The 18,555-nt window shown below is 42.5% G+C and overlaps 1 long non-coding RNA gene across 1 annotated transcript; it reads right to left on the bottom strand.

Annotated features, from left to right (window-relative positions):
- Window positions 1–9,821: 9,821 nt before the first annotated feature.
- LOC125944642 (uncharacterized) lies at window positions 9,822–12,230 on the bottom strand. The gene is made up of 2 exons (XR_007466317.1): window positions 11,050–12,230; window positions 9,822–10,961 (listed from the first exon to the last, which is right to left on the bottom strand). It is a non-coding gene; the product is annotated as an uncharacterized LOC125944642 (long non-coding RNA).
- Between the last annotated feature and the right edge of the window lie 6,325 nt (window positions 12,231–18,555).

The following is an 18,555-nucleotide window of genomic DNA, read 5'->3' as shown; positions in this document are numbered from 1 at the left end:
TGTTTTTAAGCATAAGCTTTTTTCAGCTGAATTTGTTCTTTGGACCCACTGTCATCATGGTTACACATGCTGCTAAAGGAGTAAAATGGGACAGGTAATGACAAGAAAGTAGACAAGCTGATGCGCAATTTGGACATGAGTTAAAATGAGCCGTACATTTGTACTTAATCCTGAAATGAAATAATCAGAAATAAAAAATTAAGCGGAACCTTTCTGAACAGGAACTGTCCAAGATATGCATAGAATTATATGGAGATTGGCCTGGTGCGGAATGTGTTGTGCATGGTAATGTTTGTGGGAGAATGTAGTATGCATTATTTATATGTGCGTGAGGAGTACGAACAGGGAGATACACATATTTACATTGCTGGACGTGTACATTCCCCACTACGCCAACCGCCATATAATGCTACGCATATCTTCGACAGTTCCCATGCAGAGAGGTTCAGCTTAATTTGTTTATGCGACGCCTGGTGTGACATAAGCAACACGTTAATGCCCATCAGTGTAGACATTTGGGCTTATTGGTGTAACATGTTTGCAGATTTTCTTCTTGTAGCGCAAAAAGCACTTGGACATAAAAGAAGGAAGACACGCACAGGCACTAACATCCAACAACAATTTATTTTCGGGACGGCCACCACTTTTATACCCTCACTTTTTCCTCATGCGTTAATGCCGTAGTAGACAGTGGAGGGGGGAGGGGACGGCGGCGCGTGCATGTGTAATTATACATGAAATTTTCCAACCAACTCGCCATATGATGTCATGTATTAATAAAGTGAAATAACATATGAGCTACCAAAGATATTGGTTTTAAATAATGCTAATTGAGCCTTGCTTTTAAACTCATGTGTGCTGTTTGTATGGACCTTAAGTAAACAACCTTGTACTCTTTTGTGTTTGAAAGGACAGTTGTGAAACATACAATGAATACTTTTTTCGGTTTGTTACTTCAAAAGTTATCCAGCTAGATCAGTTACAAATCTCGGGTTTTGATAAGCTGCTGTGGACTCCGGTTAAACGAAACTTGTTTAAATGCTCGAGCATTTTGCAGAAACGGAACGGAAGTGTCGTCAACTTTGGTGTTGGCCACCCATAGACCCCACGTTAGCAAAATTGGGTTAAACGAGACCCGTCATTTTGTGAACTCCGGTTAAATGCAACTTTAACTGAAACTACCACCGACCTCATCGGTGTATGGTAGAAGAAAAGTACGACAAACATATGGAAATAACGACAAACATATGGAAACATATGGATATAGTGGCAGTCACGCTGCCACTGCTGCTTCATTCATAGCCAGGAATTAGAGACCTCAGATGGTGCCCTTGTTACCTGCTCTGAGGAGACAGTGAAAATATTATTGGTTGATTTTGTGAAGACTATAATTTTATTGCCGAAGACATAGAGACTGGCGTTTCTGTGCACGTTACTGCTTCCAACCAGACGGCAAGAGATGCACTCAAAAGTCTGCCGCGCTATTTTGAACGCAAGAAGTGTGCAGAATTATTGGCAATTCCTTCGCACATAAACACAACCTCGTGCAAAAGAAGCCACAATATTAAAAGCAGAGCACAGGAGAGCACCATTTTCTTTCACCACAGTAATATTGAAACACTAGGATGCTTTTTCAAATAAGACTATTCTTGGCAATGTTCTTGTCCTTCACTTAAATGAAACTTTGGATAAACGGAACACACAGTCATGTCTCTTTTAGTCCTGTTTAAGCGGACTCAACTGTATTTATCAACTCTGCATGGGTGTAGCCAGGGGAGGGGGCTACACCACAACTCCGTCTCTGAAGTTATGCTTCAGTCTAAAATGAGGTCACCAGACTTCTGAGGGTATGAAAAGGGGGTTTAGGAGAAAGCAAGATTTACGATAGTTTCTGTTTTTGTTCTCAGGTTCATCGGCTCAATGAGATTTGCTGGGACAAGTGCATGGACAAGCCAGGCACCAAGCTGGACGGGCGAACAGAGACCTGTCTGTCGAACTGTGTTGAGCGTTTTATCGACACATCACTCTCAATCACTAACCGCTTTGCACAGTTGCTGCAGAGGTCAGCTGCTGGTCACACATAGCCCTGTGTGAAAATCTAGGACATTGAATGAAGCAAATTTAGTACATCACCGTTCATCTTGAAGAAAGAAAGAAAAAGAAAGCGCATGAGTTTACTACAACGGCGGCAAGTCTCACCAGGCTTCATCATGTTCAGTGCTACAAATTAAAATTTATGGCTTTTGGCATGAAAAAAAAAAAAGGGAAGGAAAAACTAAAATGGCAATTAAAATATTCATTGTAGTCCATTATGGCGTTGTCACTAGGATCGCTGCCTGGTGACAGGCACTCGTGGAAAAGAAACAGAAGGTGCAGTACACTTGCATCCGCAACTGTTGTTGATACCTCAACATTCAGTGTCTTTCTTTTCATGCATTCCTAGTGTTCTCATTCTTACCTTTGGACTGCAGGCACACCGACTTCAAGAATCTTGTAGGTTGTGCAAAATGAATCCAGAACATTCGTTGGTGCATCAATAGTGAAATTTTATTAAACAGGGCAATATGTGATTGTACGCACTCACATAGACTAAGGGAAACCTATAAATTATCAGGTCACGACACTGGTATTTACCACACCTTGTGATAGCTGTGTCTCAAATAAGCCTCTTGGCAAACTCTTTGTAGGCTGGCACACCAGAGTTTGTATACATTAAAAAAAGTAAAGCGTATGAAATTTCACGGTAAGCATGTAGGACCCTGTTCGTTATCTGCTACAACAATAGATGATGGGAATGCATTACACGCTCGCAGCTTACAATGACTATGAAACACAATCATGAAAATGCACAACATTTAACACAATTAAAGTAGCAGGATGTGTACACAACTGGAATTTTCTAACAGGGACGCCTCCTTACAATTTCTACCATGCTATTGAAAGGTATGATGAGATTAGAGCTTAGTTGCAGCACAGAAATTCAGTGAGTTCTATTTCTTGTGTAATTGATAATGTGTTTGTCTTATAGCCACATCTTTTTTCTTTTTGTAACTGATAATGATTCTCAATAATTCTGGTCACCATTGCAAGATGTAGTTTAAGCAGAGCACTGAAAGACTTCACACCAGTTACAAACTATGAATAAACTGCAATGTATACTATGACAAAGGATTGATTCATATTTGCTTAGGCAGGGATACTTCCCACAAGTTTCTCCACAGGAAGTCAAAAAAGGAGTGGCGTTTTGAAGGACTACGTCTGCATTAAGGCACTGCGGGTCAACAACGTGGTGAACTGTCAGAGGTCTGGACCATGTCAGCTGTGTCTTCTAGGCTGCATTCCTATTTCCACTGTCAAAATATGGATAGTGACATGCTGTAAGGAAGGGAGTGTGAGGACAGTGAGCAAGGAAGTTCTCTAGCTCTTTCTGAAGCCCGGTGCTAGCAGCACCACATATGTGGTAATTGGTACTTCGTGTCAATTGTAGATATATAAGCTATTATTAGTCTTCATTCTCAGTGCATACTACTTTTGCTTTGAAAGCACCGTAAGAATTCTATTTAAAAAAGTGGCGCTTTGCGTTTGGGTTGACTGCCTTTGATTATGCCAGCTGCATGCCTTATGAATTGAGTTTAGGCAAGCATGGACATTGATTTAAATTTTTTTGCTTGAATTATAGTGTGGCTTTCATAGAATAACTGTTTTGTCAGTTGACTATTCAATTTATGTGGCTATGACATAGAACAAAACATATTGGGGTTTTTGGGATCATGTCATGGGAGCAAAGGGGTTGAAATCGTACCAAATACTCGTGTGTAAGCTCTGGCACTGGATGATGAAGCAGGGCACTTTAAATTCTTCCGTTTTCAGGGAGCTCTTACTTTTTTCTCTTTTTCTTTGCGTATCTTTATTGGGTTCTGCTGATGATGTACTTGCTATCTGTGAAGTGAAAGCCTTTCACACGTATGCTCTTGGTGATCTTTGTTCATGCAAAACTGTCCTCGCCTAAAGTGAATGCAGAATTTTTAAAGGGCTATGCTTCCCAGTCTGGTTCGTGGAACTTGAGTTAATCGGTGAAAAAGTTCTTGTAAACAATTATTGTTTCCCAACCCTATGAAAGCAGTTTTAGTTTCTTAGCAACAGAAAGAATTAACTTTGTCAGCCTCATTTATTATCTGTAATGTGGTTGGGAGCAAGTGGTTGTAGTTTGTGTGTGTGTTTGCTGTGTTGTGCTGAATCAGATAGGTGCTAGAGGAGATGTTATGGCCTTTAGATGGCTTATTTCATGCCAAATGCTGTTATAAATGAAGTGAAAATGAAACAACCTTGAGGAATGAATACTGCCATGATCTGTAGTGAGTGACAAGTCAAGAATGTAAGAGCACTCCTTCCAATAGAACATCTCTCCCTGCTTCAAGATATAGTTTCTTTACATGAAAAGGAGCTGCTCCCGTTGTGCTCATTCGGTCATGCACCTCACCCACAAACAGCCCCGAAATCACCAGGTATGGGGACCAAGAAGGCAGCGTAACAAAGCAGTCTTTGGAAAAGGGATTAAGAGAGATTTTCATGACTTTTGTCCAAAGTACTTCTTTGACTCCAGCTCACCCCCCACCTTACCCTCCTGTGTGTGTATGATCACCGAGAAGGTGGAATGGCCGAGTTCATCTGTCTGTATCCACAGGAAAAGGTGTCACTTGTACTTAATAATGAACTAAAAGCTCCCCCATTAGGGTGAGGATATTAAAGACACAGCTAGCAAGGATAAGAGAGAATGGTGAGAAGTTAAACAATGTGCATGTTTATATGATCCTTATGATGGGCACTTTCCACTGCATTCTTGACTTGTCACTGACTATGGTGACTACCATCATGCGTTACAATTTTTAGTGACGACAGCTTGCTGTTGTACATCCATGGCAGTCAATGTTAGGTGTGCCAGGTCCCTGTTGTTTAATGTTTAATTTTAAGTAATGGTTAATTTCTCTTCATGATACCACGTTTTGGTATGGGAAAAAAAAAAAAGCTATGAAAGTGATTCACTGCAAGAGGATGTCCCTATTGTGTGCAAGAGCTGTTAACAGCTTAACCAGTGCCATTATTAAATGGATATCATTTGGTTTGCATGATTTCACTTAAATAAATTCTTCCTATTTAGTGACAGTTTAGTGGCTACTTTTGTCTCGTATACCAAGCCATTGCATTCCTTTGAAAGTTCTGCTGTATAAGGAATGTTAACTGTGATACAAATTATAGCAGAGCGTTATGAATGCAGAAATTGTGTGATTCAGTATTGAATGAATTTATTGGAAAGGCATGCAGCAATTGGCCTGCTATTGGCTACCATAATGCTGTTGTCATAATTGTGATCTTTGTAGATATTCGTTTACTTATGTGCTGAGGAGTGCAGCATTCTTGGTAGTAAATAATGCCATGACATCAGCAAGAAGTTTGTATTCGGATGTACCACAAGTTTCCCTAGTAACAACTTTTTTCTTGTTTTTTTGCAAATTTGACCCACTTGGAGTTTTAGTGCAGTCTTGAGCGGTTTCCCATGACAGCCTTTGTTGGTTTAAGAAAGCCTGGCTTGTCCAGCCATGATTGGCATGTGAAATATTTCAGATTAATTAATTAATGAGCAGTTATGAACATGTTATGAAAATGCATTGTTTCTTGTAGATTTATATGTGGGGTCCCTCAGTATTCATGGGGAAAGAATGCCTAATTTCTTGGGTAATTGAAATTACAACAGCTTCGATGCCTTCTAACATTTTTCAACATTACGCATTGTAGTTGACTAAAATTATCGTTTATACATATAGTAGCAGCATGAAATTGTATTTATGTATTTTTTGCACAGCGCAGCATCATTTTCTCAGGAAACGTACTAGCTAGGTTACTCATGCTGCATGAAACAGAAATACTGGCTAGCTATTTTGCAAGGTGCTGTCATTATAGGAAAGTTTACACATGAGATCAGGGCCTACAAGCAAAAGGCTTTGCAATTTTTTTCACTTTGCACATTTTGATGAAGGGCTGTCTCTAAGCTAAGAACAGGTGTGGTGTTTAAGCATGAATAATGCTCACACGAAATGCTGTGCAGTAACATCATTTGTACATTGCTCGTGCTCATTCTCGTTGATCTTCATTCTGCATTTACGTGCAAAGGGAAAGGGATTTGTCAACATCTTTGCAGACACTATCCCTTCAAAGGGATCTAGTCGACAGTCATGTCAAAGAACAAAAGATCAGCATTGCTAGTTCAGTACTTTCACACTGAATGAAACTAGAGGGAGTAATCCTAGCTGAAGCTACCTGAAACGTTTATCAGGACTACTATTTTTTTGCAAGAAGCGAGCAGTTACGTTCAAAAGCAGTAACGTGGAAATTTCACACGATTAACATATAAAACTTTTCAACGTGCCAGCAATGTTTTCAGGAGCTGCTTGCACAGGACACAGTGTGTATTGTGTTTGTGGCAGCATTTTCTGAACTCACTGTAAGCACTTGACTTTCATGCACATAAAATTGTATTGCTTCAGTTTAAGACTTTTGCCTGAATGTTTTGGAACCATTATGATTTTATTCAAGGCAATGGTTATTATGACATCATTCAAATGTGCACCCATAAGCAAAAGTATATGAACCATAGGCTTTCTGAAAAAAAAAACAGAATTTATTTGTAATTTTGATGTGCAAACTGAAATTGACGAGTGCACCGAAAAGTCTGCAATGCCAAGTTTAGTCTGCAGTCCTCAATTTCAAGTTGCATTCATAGGCAGAGAAGAAAATTCGCTTTACTCCAGAATCCCTGGTCTGTATACTTTTCCTCAGGGGAGTATGTGTCTCTAATCTGCTGCAATTGCTGTACTCTGAAAATTTGTGCAATGTGAAAGGGACGTAATTCGGCAGCAAATCTTACTCTCCATAAATGCCTTTGTGGAGTTCCAGTCAAACATTTCCCCTTTGTAACATGACCAGCCGTGATGCAACTAAATGTAACTGAAATGGTCTACAAGCTTCCTAGGACACTATGAATCATGGCTTAAGAAATAATGGAGAATGCTATGCAATAAAAGCTACCAATGCTAGCAGATAAATTTGTAACTTAGTTATCAGTATACTTTTCATTGCATCTATTTCATTCAACCTAATAAACTTCAATTCACTACTTCAAGGTAGCTGTCTAACTTGAAGAGTTACAAAGAACACAGAGGAAACCCTGATTTGTTTCCAACAAGCCAGTGGCGCACCGACGGGGGGCGTTTCGGGGGTTGTAACCCCCCCCCCCCTTGAGGCCGACTTAACCCCCCTCTTTTGTTTAACCCCTTTTCTTTCCTTGTGCATTTGAGTACTGCAACTAAGATGTAAAACGCGCAATCGTCTGCACACTCACAAAAAGCACATTTTTTTACAATTTCCCGTGAAGAAATTGAAATTAGTGCTATTTAGATGGTATTGGCAAACTGTGAACCTCCCCCCTGGCGGAGATCCTGGGTACGCTACTGCAACAAGCTAACTTTTACTTAGGCACGCAGAGGAACATTACTCACAGGAGAAATCCTAATCCTAAATTTGGGCAAGTACCGCAGTATTAAGTTCATTTGTGCAGCCGTACGATTTTATTGCATATTATAATTATGTGCCATGTATGCATGCAGCATTTCGATGCCAGTGACCTGCATCTGCACACTTTATTCCAGTTCTATTGTCTGTACTTGCTGTTGGCAAACATACGCCCCTCACATTCACAAAAGGGAGATGAACCTTAGGGAATTCTAATTTATTTTTAAGCTGCCCTTCAATAATGGAATCGTACTGCAAGGCTTAAAGTTGTGGAGGCCCCTTGTTATTCTACACTTAACACTGCAGCTCTTTGAATGCCTAGAGAACAAAGCTCTGAAAAGGCCACTGGCTGTTGATGTACTAGCATGAATGGCTTGGAATCCAAACTTGCTCATGCACAAGTGCACAAACATACAAGTGTAGAACAATGGCAATGAGCAAAAAAAAAAAAAAAGGACGGCGGGGGGTGTAGGCAGGCGTATTGCCCAGAATGCATGAAAATTATTGGGGCTTCGCTATGACCGTTTCAAGAATACTTGAGTTGCTGATTGAGGAGCCCTTTAACATGCAACCAACTTGTTGGCAACACAGAAAACTGTGTCACTGCAGGTTACTGCAAAAAGATAACGTGTGACTTGCTTAATACTATAGGGATAGGCATTTTTTAATGGAACCAAGGAAAGATGTACACTCCAAAGAAGTAATAAGCTTTCATGTCCAAGGTAATAACCAATAAAAAACGAACTTTCATGCGCATACCTGTTTTCAGCTTTTTATGGTTTGTCTATGATTGTGATAATAATGCCAATGAGTTTGCAGCTTTTGGTTTGCATCCTGCTTGAGACAAAATTGATTTAAAATGAATACAAATGGAAGAAAGCCTTTTGTAGTATGTTTACACTCTTATTTTGGCAATGTCTTCATTTCTGCTGTGTGGTTCTTGCCAAGTGTGCCTCGTAAATTTTAAAGGGATTGACAACCAGTTTTCACGGTACCCCCCTTTTTTTTATGTGCAATGGAAAGCTTATCGGTCAGAGTGTCTGAAGTAGTAATGGGGAAAGCACTCTGGAACATTTTTTATTAGAATTTTTTTATCCGCAGTGGGGATGTAGTCGTTCACTGGAAGCATGCTGAAAACAGTGATAGGGGAGTGCAATATCGATTATACGCCGGCATTAGTATGAGGGTAGTCTAGCCGTAGCCAATGTTGCTGCGATTCATGTTTTATGAAGTGTTAAACTATTTCTACAATAATAACTATGTGATGTCGTGGTTTCCCGACCAACCGTTTTGGTCATTAACCAGTCAAAAATGTTAATTTTTAGCCAAGCCAAGTTCTCGAAAGTGAAACTGAGGCTTTTACACGCAATATGCAGTTCAGTGTGTTGCTGTAGCTGCGCGTGCCTGCACCCATTTACGGCACAGCTAGTAGATGGCATTTTGTATCTCACAGCGAGACCACACCCGTCTGGGTACTTACTCGCAAACTCGCATGCGTACAACAGCATGTGCACGCCCCGCCATGCTGGATGGATGCTAGGAGCGTCCCCTTTGAAGTGCTCCTAGCGAAGTGCTCTAGCATCTCCAAACTTTCTGAACTTTGTTTTTGTATGCCTCCATTGTTTGTCGTTCCCCTACTTTTCTTCCATCAATCTTCCAATCGCCTCTTACTAATCTCTATTGCAGACATGTTTACTTTCCCCTTGCTATCCCTGAACTCAAGGGCTTCAAGGAGGACAATGGTGCCCAAATCGACCACTGGGAAGATATCTCCACATTCTAATAAAACATGCTCCATCGTTTCCCTAGCTTTACCGCAGCAAGCACATGCTTCTTCCTTGTTGTATCTCGCTTTATAAGTGTGCCGCTGCTAAGCGCAGACTTTCTTTGCTTCATAATACGCATAGAATAACGCCACAAGCTTCTCACATATGAACTGAAATTTTAAGCAATAAGTATGCTTTACTTAATAACAGCCGACTTCGGTACAGTAATCTCCCGTACAGCATCCGAACTGCCAAGATTTCACAGCCAGGCTGCGCCAATTACTGGTTTTTGAGATTTTGTTTGCCAATTTAAAATGATAATTCCTACTTAAATCGCAAACAGGATGCAGGATTCTATCACCATAAATCATGGGCATTTCATTTCCATCAACATCTCGCATCATATTCTGGTCAGTTGTCAGTCACTTTAAGTAGCTAGATTCAGGTGTGAATTCCCAGTTACACGATGCATGTTGACATATCCCCTGCTGGTTGGCCTAATATCTCCATTTCTTTGAACACAAAGAAACACTAGAACGATAAAATGAGGGAAATGTTTTAAACAGCAACAAAAAGCTCCCGAAGAATTTCTCCTATGAAAAGAACCAATTGCCAGTTTGCAGCATTTCTGAATGAACATGTTACTGGTATATGTAATAAAAGAAGGCAACACCTGTAGTAAACAGGCAAATATCAATATTTTTTTTTTGCCCAATCTCAGTATTGACTGGCTTGCACGATAGTATTCTTAGTTCAAGATTTGCATGGTCTAAATATGAATAATGTTTCTTCAAAGAGACACGGGAACTTCTCTAAAGAGAATCCTCTAAACAAAAGAGCAATTAGAAAAGCACAACATTTTCAGAAAGTAAAAGTTCGGTTGCTGAACCCTGCTTGTATTATGGAAAGTAATGTGATCTATGTGTCTTCCAGCCCCTTTCTGTCTGTTGCATTTGTTAGTGTTGCGGTGTTCCTCGGCGGCAAATTACTGATGAAAGAGAACTCAAGATTGCGTGAGGAACTAAGGCGGTATAATTAGTCTAACAACGGTCTCCAAGGGAATGTTGTAATGCGATGAAAATTGAGCCTCGGAGAACAATAAAACGATCCACGGAGTATGTATACGTTTGTAGTGAGGCTTTTTAAAGGGACTATAAATATGAATATTAAGCCATATTACTAAAGCCATAAAAGGACGCAAGAATGAGACAGGTGACGACGATATTTCCACATCAGCTCGCCGTGACGTCATAGATTTTAGCAGCACCTACTAGAGTCTCGTTATTTGTTTATCGGTAAATAATTACTACACTGCATTACAAAAGAACCGGTGACATGCGTCAAATTATATAATTGAGGTCGATAAATGTAAACCTAGATGACTTGGGAGTTTGAAGAACAGTCTGCGGAGGAAAAAGCAGCGGCATTTGGGTTCGTAAAAAAGTAAAGTAAAACATGCTAGTAATAGGGAGTCCAGATACACGAAGGTGAAAAAATTGTGTAGAAACCATCGAATAGCCAGAGCGAACGAGCAAGGGACAGTCCCCCAGCCGCGCCCCTTCTCGCTACTCTGCGCGAGAGCACGCACCCTTTCCCTCGGTGCCTTATCTTGCGACGAGGGAAAGTTATCTTGCGCCAATATATATGGTATGAAGAACTTTATTTGGGTCCTGAGGAATCAGTCTGGGACTGATGCGGGCCGCTCCCACGTCGGGACAGAGAGGCAATGCTCGGTACGAATTTCCTGAAAAAAACAAGTCGAACATACCAAAACTTGGTCTTGGCCCACTTTCAGGCCTGATTTACGCAAAGAGGTGGCCCATTAAAAAATGTGACACGAGGTGCATTAGATAGGCCTGTTTGTTGGCGTTCCAGTTTAATCATTATATCAATTTTAGTTCTGTTTTAAGCGAGATATGGACTATTGAATTTGGCCCCTGCAACACGCTCACCATCGTTCCCTACTGCGACTTCAATGCAATGGCTATCGAGCTTCAGGCAGTCGGCACGCGCATTGTGGGACTGTTATGCGAATTTCCTCAGCGTCCGAAAGCTCGCCCATGTTGCTCATTCGAAAAGCCGTTACAAATATTGTCGTTGTCTGGTCTTCCTGTCGTAACACCCAGAGATTCCAGAAGCCGGGAGTTTGGGCATCGACCTTGGTTTGGGCGAGTGCTCATCGGAGTGAGCTTGTTTTATCGCAGCCAGTCTTTCTTTTTTCTTTTCTTACATTCTGATTGATACGTCTCTCTGGGAAACTTCATAACACGTACACCTGAGTGTGCATGCCAGCGATTTCTGGTACACATGCGCAGTGTTTATTCCGGCTCACTGGTGTAAAAAGCAGTGAAGCACTGCCGGCGAGTTCTGCGGGCAGCTGCGATAATAAGCTGATTAGAAGGCGTGCATGAACATTTAGGTGGAGCACTGTCATGAGGCAAATTAAGTCTAAAGCGACATTCAAGACAGTTCCAGAATCAACGTCGTCATCATCGTCATTGTTTGCCTTTGCCATATGTTCTGCGGGACAAACACTTTTCCTTCTGTTCTTAAAGGACCGTGTCTAGTGGTGAATCGACGCGATATATTACTGTAGCTCCAGACATCGAAAGTTGAATTTGATGTGCCAAAAATTTTATTCGAAGCCAGTTTGCGCAGCGTGTCAATACCTTGGCGTGTCTCCTTCAATTGGACAGTTTGTATTTTTGCTTTGCTGAGAACGATGTCAGTTCGACAGAGATAGTGCATGGTTCCAAATCGTGAAGCTGCACTAAACCTACGTGCAAGCAACACGACCTTTTTTTTTATGTGTTAGCATTAGGAGTGTCAAAGTCCCAAAAAAGTGTACGTGTGTGAAGTGTGGGTAGCCGGTCACGTGTTATATATATATATATATATATATATATATATATATATATATATATATACAAGGTGTTCCACGCAGCTTGTGCCGAAATTTCAAGATATATGAGTGCCACCTAGCTTGAACATAACCAAGGTAACGTTAAAAAAAGCCCGCGGTAAGAAAAAAAAAAAAAAAAGCCTAGCGTTAAAGAAAGCCCACAAAACACGAACAAATGCCGCGCGACTAGTCGCGCGGCACTTTTCGCGCGCTTTTGCGGGCTTCTTCCAGGCTTGGAAAAAAAAAAAAAAAGCTATGTAGCACGTATTCAGCAGCAGGAAGATGGATCGGGAATTTTTAATGATGGTGTACAATTTTTTAAATAACACTTTTGCTCTGATTATGATATTTGAAAGGTTAATTAATTCATAATAACTAATTATGTGATTCGGCAAAATGCAAAAAAATAGCCTGACTTGCTCCAAGCGATGGCAGACAACATTACCTTGGTTCTGTCCAACTACGTGGCACCCGCATATTTTAAAATTTTGGCACAAGTTTAGTATGACGCGCTGTATATTGTTCAACTGACGGCGGTCATATCAATTGTGAGACCACCGTCAGTTGCACTTCGCTCCTCGAAGAGGCATGTCGAGTGAGCTCCTGAACAACACTTTGCAATGTGGTGATGGCGGCTTAAATCACAGATCCGGGACCTCAAAGACGTGCGACGTAACGCATTTATCTCGCATTTACCGCTAAATCGCCACTGAACATATATATTATACTGCGATGTTCGGCGTCCACAGCACCGTGATGCCTTTGAGAGATACGACAGGAAGACAAGGGGAATTAAAGATTTATATTAGTTTTTGGGACTACGCAAAAAGGTTGCTCAGGAAATTCGCGTTACAGTCCCACGCTGCGCGTGCCGACTGCCTGAAGCACGACAGCCGTTACGGTGTGCGGTGAAGTGGTACTACGGAACTATGGCGAACGTGGCGCAGGCGCCAAGTTCATACCGCCTTAAAAAAATAGTCGTAGTTTCGCTTTATCGTAGCTTTATCGGCCGTATAAACTTGTACACATTCGCTTACTAACTAAATTAACAAGCATGGTGTCACGCGCGAAAAAGCAAACATGAACACATGTCACTCGTGATGACCGCGCTCACTCGCTGTCAAAATGCTGGAGTGAGAAAGCGCGGTGGTACAGCGAGCGACTTGACCTTCGTGCTGCCTCTCGCTTCAACGCGAACTAAGCGGCGAGAACACAGCGCACACGAAGGTATCAGCACTCTGCGCACTCAGTCTCCATCGCAGATCGCTTTCAAGATAGGGCGCGCGCGACCGCGCCATACGCAGCCGCCGCCGGTATAACACCCCCCCCCCCCCTCTGCCTGGTGCCTTGCGCGTGACGGAAGACTGCGCGCTTCGTCCGTTGCTGCGCGCGCGAGATAGAGCCACCATTGTCTGCGCACTCTCGCATGCTTACACTCGCACATACAGCATACGGCGCGAGGCGACGATGGTGCCCTTGGACATTATATGGAACATCACGGCGACGCCGACGGCAGAAATGAGCCTGGAGTGTGCATATAATTGCTATCGCAATAAAACCAAAATGTTTTAATGAGGGAAATAGACAAAGAGGCCTATCTAATACACTTCGTGTCATATTTTCACATGGACCACCTCATTGCGAAAATCAGGGATGAAAGTGGACCAAAACCGTCATCTTGCAATTGGCATGTTTGTCTTATCAAAAAAGAAAAAAAAAAAACGTCCTTACAATGATTTGGCGAAAGATCACGTCGGTGGAAAGCACAGCTTGCTCAGTCAAGTAAACTAATTACAATTAACAAATTAGTACTAGTTCAGCCAGTAAAAGAATTGTCAGTTCGGCAGATTCTAGTCCATATTTGGGGTTTTCAAATAATTTTTTCCCACCGAAGTTACAAATAAAAGCCACTAAATAGTGAAAACGAACCTATCTAGGTTCAGCAGGCGAAGTTGCGCTGCGTTACACACAAAAATATAGTTTATAATAATTTTCTATAAGAATCATGTTTCACGTACTTGAGCGAAATTGGAAGCACGCCACTTGACAAATATTTTTTTTTCTTATAGCAGAGACATACGGGAAATGACTGTGAGCAAGGTAGTGAAGCCATGGTTTTTTTACCAGAAAACCTGATCTGGGACATTTAATTGGTGTGGAATAATAATAGTAATAGAGGGCGTGGCTTAAAAGCTGCGCACGTCCTTAAAAAAAGAAGAAAAAGCCACAGCCTAAATCGGGAAAGGGGTGAACATGAAGTTTATAAACCATCAACAACGCAGCTCTGCATTCAGCATTTGTATTACTGAGCCAGCGCAACATCCGATTGCATGTTCTCCTTTACGAGCTATGATCTGCGGTAGCCATATAGAGTACCGGCTTAAAATGCCCTAAAGTACAATGACGTAATTTGAGGAATCAACTCCTGCCGATAAATGGATATAAGAACTGAACTGCCAACATTAAGAGAGAGAGAAAAAAACCGTAATGCTGTCACTCAAGTTCAGACGTATTATTGTGAACATCACAAGGTCCTGTTACGAGGAGAAAGTCTATGTCATCAACATGAAAATGCAGTTGAACAATGACTAATACTAACGGAACAGGGGCAGAAGATAAAAAATGTCGCAGTTTCGCCCGAAAAACGAAGCATCGATTGCGATAGCAAATTAGTAGAGCGCTATTCGGAGTAGGGATAGTAGTTTTATCGGCTGCATAAACTTGGACACATGGCTTACTAACTGAATTAACAATCGTGGTGTCAGCGCGAACAAGCAAACATGAATAGATCACACTGAATGACCGCAGCCAACGACTGTGAAAACGCTGGCAGCAAGCGCAAGTTCGCGCGGTCTATCGCTTCAACGGAAACTGAGCGGCAAATGCACAGCCCATACAAAGGTCAGAGCCGTGTGGAGATAAGAGACGGTGCGGGCGACTGCCGGGCAGAGAAGTTGTTGGAAGAGGAGAAGCGCCATACATTTACGTCTTGGACCTTCGACGAGTTAACGGCTATTGGTTATAAAGATGTGCAGATGCGATACCGATAAAAAAATCCTCATCAAGGCAAAGCGCTTGGAAGTGCGCCGCGAGTAACACTATTTATGAACGCAAGCGTAGCTGAGTCTCAGCTCGTGTGACTCAATATGGCGGCGCCAGCGGGGTTGTCTCCACCCTGGACGGCGGCGCTGGGCATCGAAGCACCCTAAGATTGAGTGGCAAGATACGCCTTTGGCGCCGGAGCACAGCGCCGCTCCGCCTCCCTCCCTCCCATACCCCAACGGCCTTTCGCGGGGCGGTCGCGTTTGCTTTCCGCCGTCTGTTCGCCCTCCGTGATAGCGCGCGTCCCCCGCGCGCTTTCGCTCGCGCATACGGCGCGCGGCGACAATTTTATCGCCCTTGGAATCTATACGGAACCTCACGGCGACGGCGACGCCGACGGCAGAAATCCGGTTGAAGTGTCCATATAATTGCTATCGCAATAAAATGTTGAACAGGAGCAGAGAAAGAATTAATCTGTGTGACACGCCGACCTGTAATCTGTTCATATGCGTTCAAGGGGAACCCTGTGCTGGACACAAAAGAATTCTCTACAGGAACAGAATGCTCAAAGCCAGGATACAATATAGGCTACTAGTCCGGAAGAGCACAACTTACTCATCTAGAAATCAAAAGACTATGTTCGACAATGCAGGTATATCGCAGGGAGCGGTTAGTAACATTGTTCAAAAGTTATGGAAGCCGTCAAACAAGAGTTTAATCCAGATATGACATCTGCACGCTGGAAAAGGTTCTAAAAACGCTCTGCTGAAAACAGTTCTAAAGGTGCTTTTGTCTTCCTTGTAGCCGCTTAAAATTCCTGGTCCAATTCCGCTTAAAAGAAATGGTGCAGTACTATACTACCAGGATTTTTTCAAACGTTACAACCGGCAGAGCGTACAATAAACGAATAAAGGCGGAGCAAACGAACTGATAGAGAGCGCAGGTGAGTTACTCGCTCTTTGGGTACGCCTGAGGTCGAAAAAGGAGCCAAAGTGGGATATGATGACTTCCCATTAGCCAGGATGCCGTACTCACCGTTGGAGAACCACAACTCAACTGAGAACTCGAAGCCGCTTGGCAAATGAGCAGCGAAGCTTATTACGCCACTGTTTTCACCACTGCGTGCTTTGCACTTTTTTTTTTCTATGCAAACATAAACCTTCTACGTGACGTCACGGCTTTGAGCTTGTGGGACTTTTGATATTCAAGAGGCGTTGTTGGGCATACACCAGAGTGCTAGGAATGACGAAAGGCTCTGAGAAGGCGAGGGACGACATTCGGCTACTTCTCTCAAACAGGACACTAAAGAACACGAGGCGGTGTCCTCTCGATTATAGCCATAACGTTTTCAAATTTCATCAAAAAATGTCATTGTATATTTATGGAGCGATAATTGCTTGCACATCTTCATAGCATTATAATTGCCGGAGTGGTAGAAAACAAATAATAAATAAGCAAGTACATATGAGTATTGAACACAGGGATAATGGTTACTACGGCGTCTCCTTGTCCTCACGTGGGTCGTCTGGATGGGCATGACTCGCAGTTTTCGCGTTCTTTCACTCACACACATTCACGCACGCATACCTGCATAATGCTGCTCACTTCGTTGTGAAATTTCGTATGTATGTGAATATTTGTGAGGAAGCCTAACGCACGTTCATGAGGAACTCGTTGCATAAATAACTCTGACGCAAAGGTACGGGTGATTGATGGGGATCACGATATACATACAGCTGATATGACTATTCTTGTTGGAGTGTGTGAGAAAACATTGCTCTCACGTACCATGGCCCTCATCCCCTTGCAGGTGCGCTTTACAACGGCCTTATGACATCTGCCATGTTGCTGCACTGTGCTGCATGCCGCACATCTTGCCGCAAAGTCCTGATTTTATTTCCTTTCCATTTCTTTTTTGGTGATGCGTTATAACTGCAGTGTACAACGCAGTCTATCGGTAGAAAAAGAAAGTAACACGTCACTTAATACGCACATCGAGAGAAATGTTCACTACTCCAACAGACAAACGCGTGAAACAATCTCGCACCGGTTGCCGTCTCGAAAGGATCACTCTGCCACTATGTGCTTTGCTAGGGGACAAGCACCTTCGCAGATAGCAAAGTCCGTTTCCCCATCATTTAGAATGGGAGCTAACGGGCAATTTGCGCCGCAATTTTGAATGTATGTCAGCGCGAAACAGAAAGGGTCAGAGCACGCACTGTTCTTCGAACTGATTTTTAATGCACGTGTGCGCACAATTTATACAAAGATGTGTTAACAAATGCAAAAAGAAGAGAAAGAAAAGGTTATCTGACACTTATATTTTGTTTGTAATCAAGAGCAAAACGTAAGAACAGAGGAATCAAGAGGGTAACACGAGATTGCCGGGTGCTATATACACAAGCAAACAAGTCAACCAAGCTACTAGTAAGTGGGAAAAAGCAAAGGAAACAGACAACGCAATGTCACGCAGTCGAAGTCTTTTTTTTTATGTGCTAGTAGTTTGGTTGACTTGTTCGTTTGTGCGTATGGCACACGGCGATCTCGTTGATTCCTCTGTTTTTTTTGTTTTTTTTTGCTTTTGATTCCAAGTGATATCAAAGTGCCACATAATTTTTTCTTGTTTAAACATTTTCACGCATGCATATCTGCATAAATTGTGCTTACATGTTCTCTAAGGACCAGTTGGAAAAGCAGCGTGTGTCTTGTCACTTTCGGTTTGGCGCCGACACACATTCAAAATGCTGTACCAACACGCCCAAACTACTCGGAGTAACTCTACAAACTACCGCCTTATTGCGCCGCAAGTGATATATGGCCAGTGCCATTAACCTAGAAGAGAGAGGGAGCCTTCCATACTTCGGTCGGGATGACTGTCACAGCAGATACCCGGCAGGCAACCCAATGTGACCACTTTTGCGACGTCCTACCCCTCACGGCACACGCACACACACACACAACGGCCCCTACCCAGATGGCTGAGTGTGCGTGTTGGACCAACAGTCTAGATGGCAGTGGCGCACCGACGGGGGGGGATTCGGGGGTTGTAACCCCCCCCTGAGGCCGACTTAACCCCTCCTTTTGTTTAACCCCTTTTCTTTCCTTACGCGTTTGAGTGCTGCAACTAAGATGTAAGATGCGCAATCGTCTGCACACTCGCAAAAAGCGCATTTTTTTGACAATTTCCCGTGAATAAATCGACATTAGTGCTGTTTAGATGGTATTGGGAAACTGTCAACCCCCCCCCTGGCAGAGATCCTGGGTGCGCTACTGCTAGAT

The sequence above is a fragment of the Dermacentor silvarum genome, chromosome 4, assembly GCF_013339745.2.
Source record: "Dermacentor silvarum isolate Dsil-2018 chromosome 4, BIME_Dsil_1.4, whole genome shotgun sequence".
Lineage (NCBI taxonomy): Eukaryota > Metazoa > Arthropoda > Arachnida > Ixodida > Ixodidae > Dermacentor > Dermacentor silvarum.
This window is presented reverse-complemented; position numbering and strand designations above follow the sequence as displayed.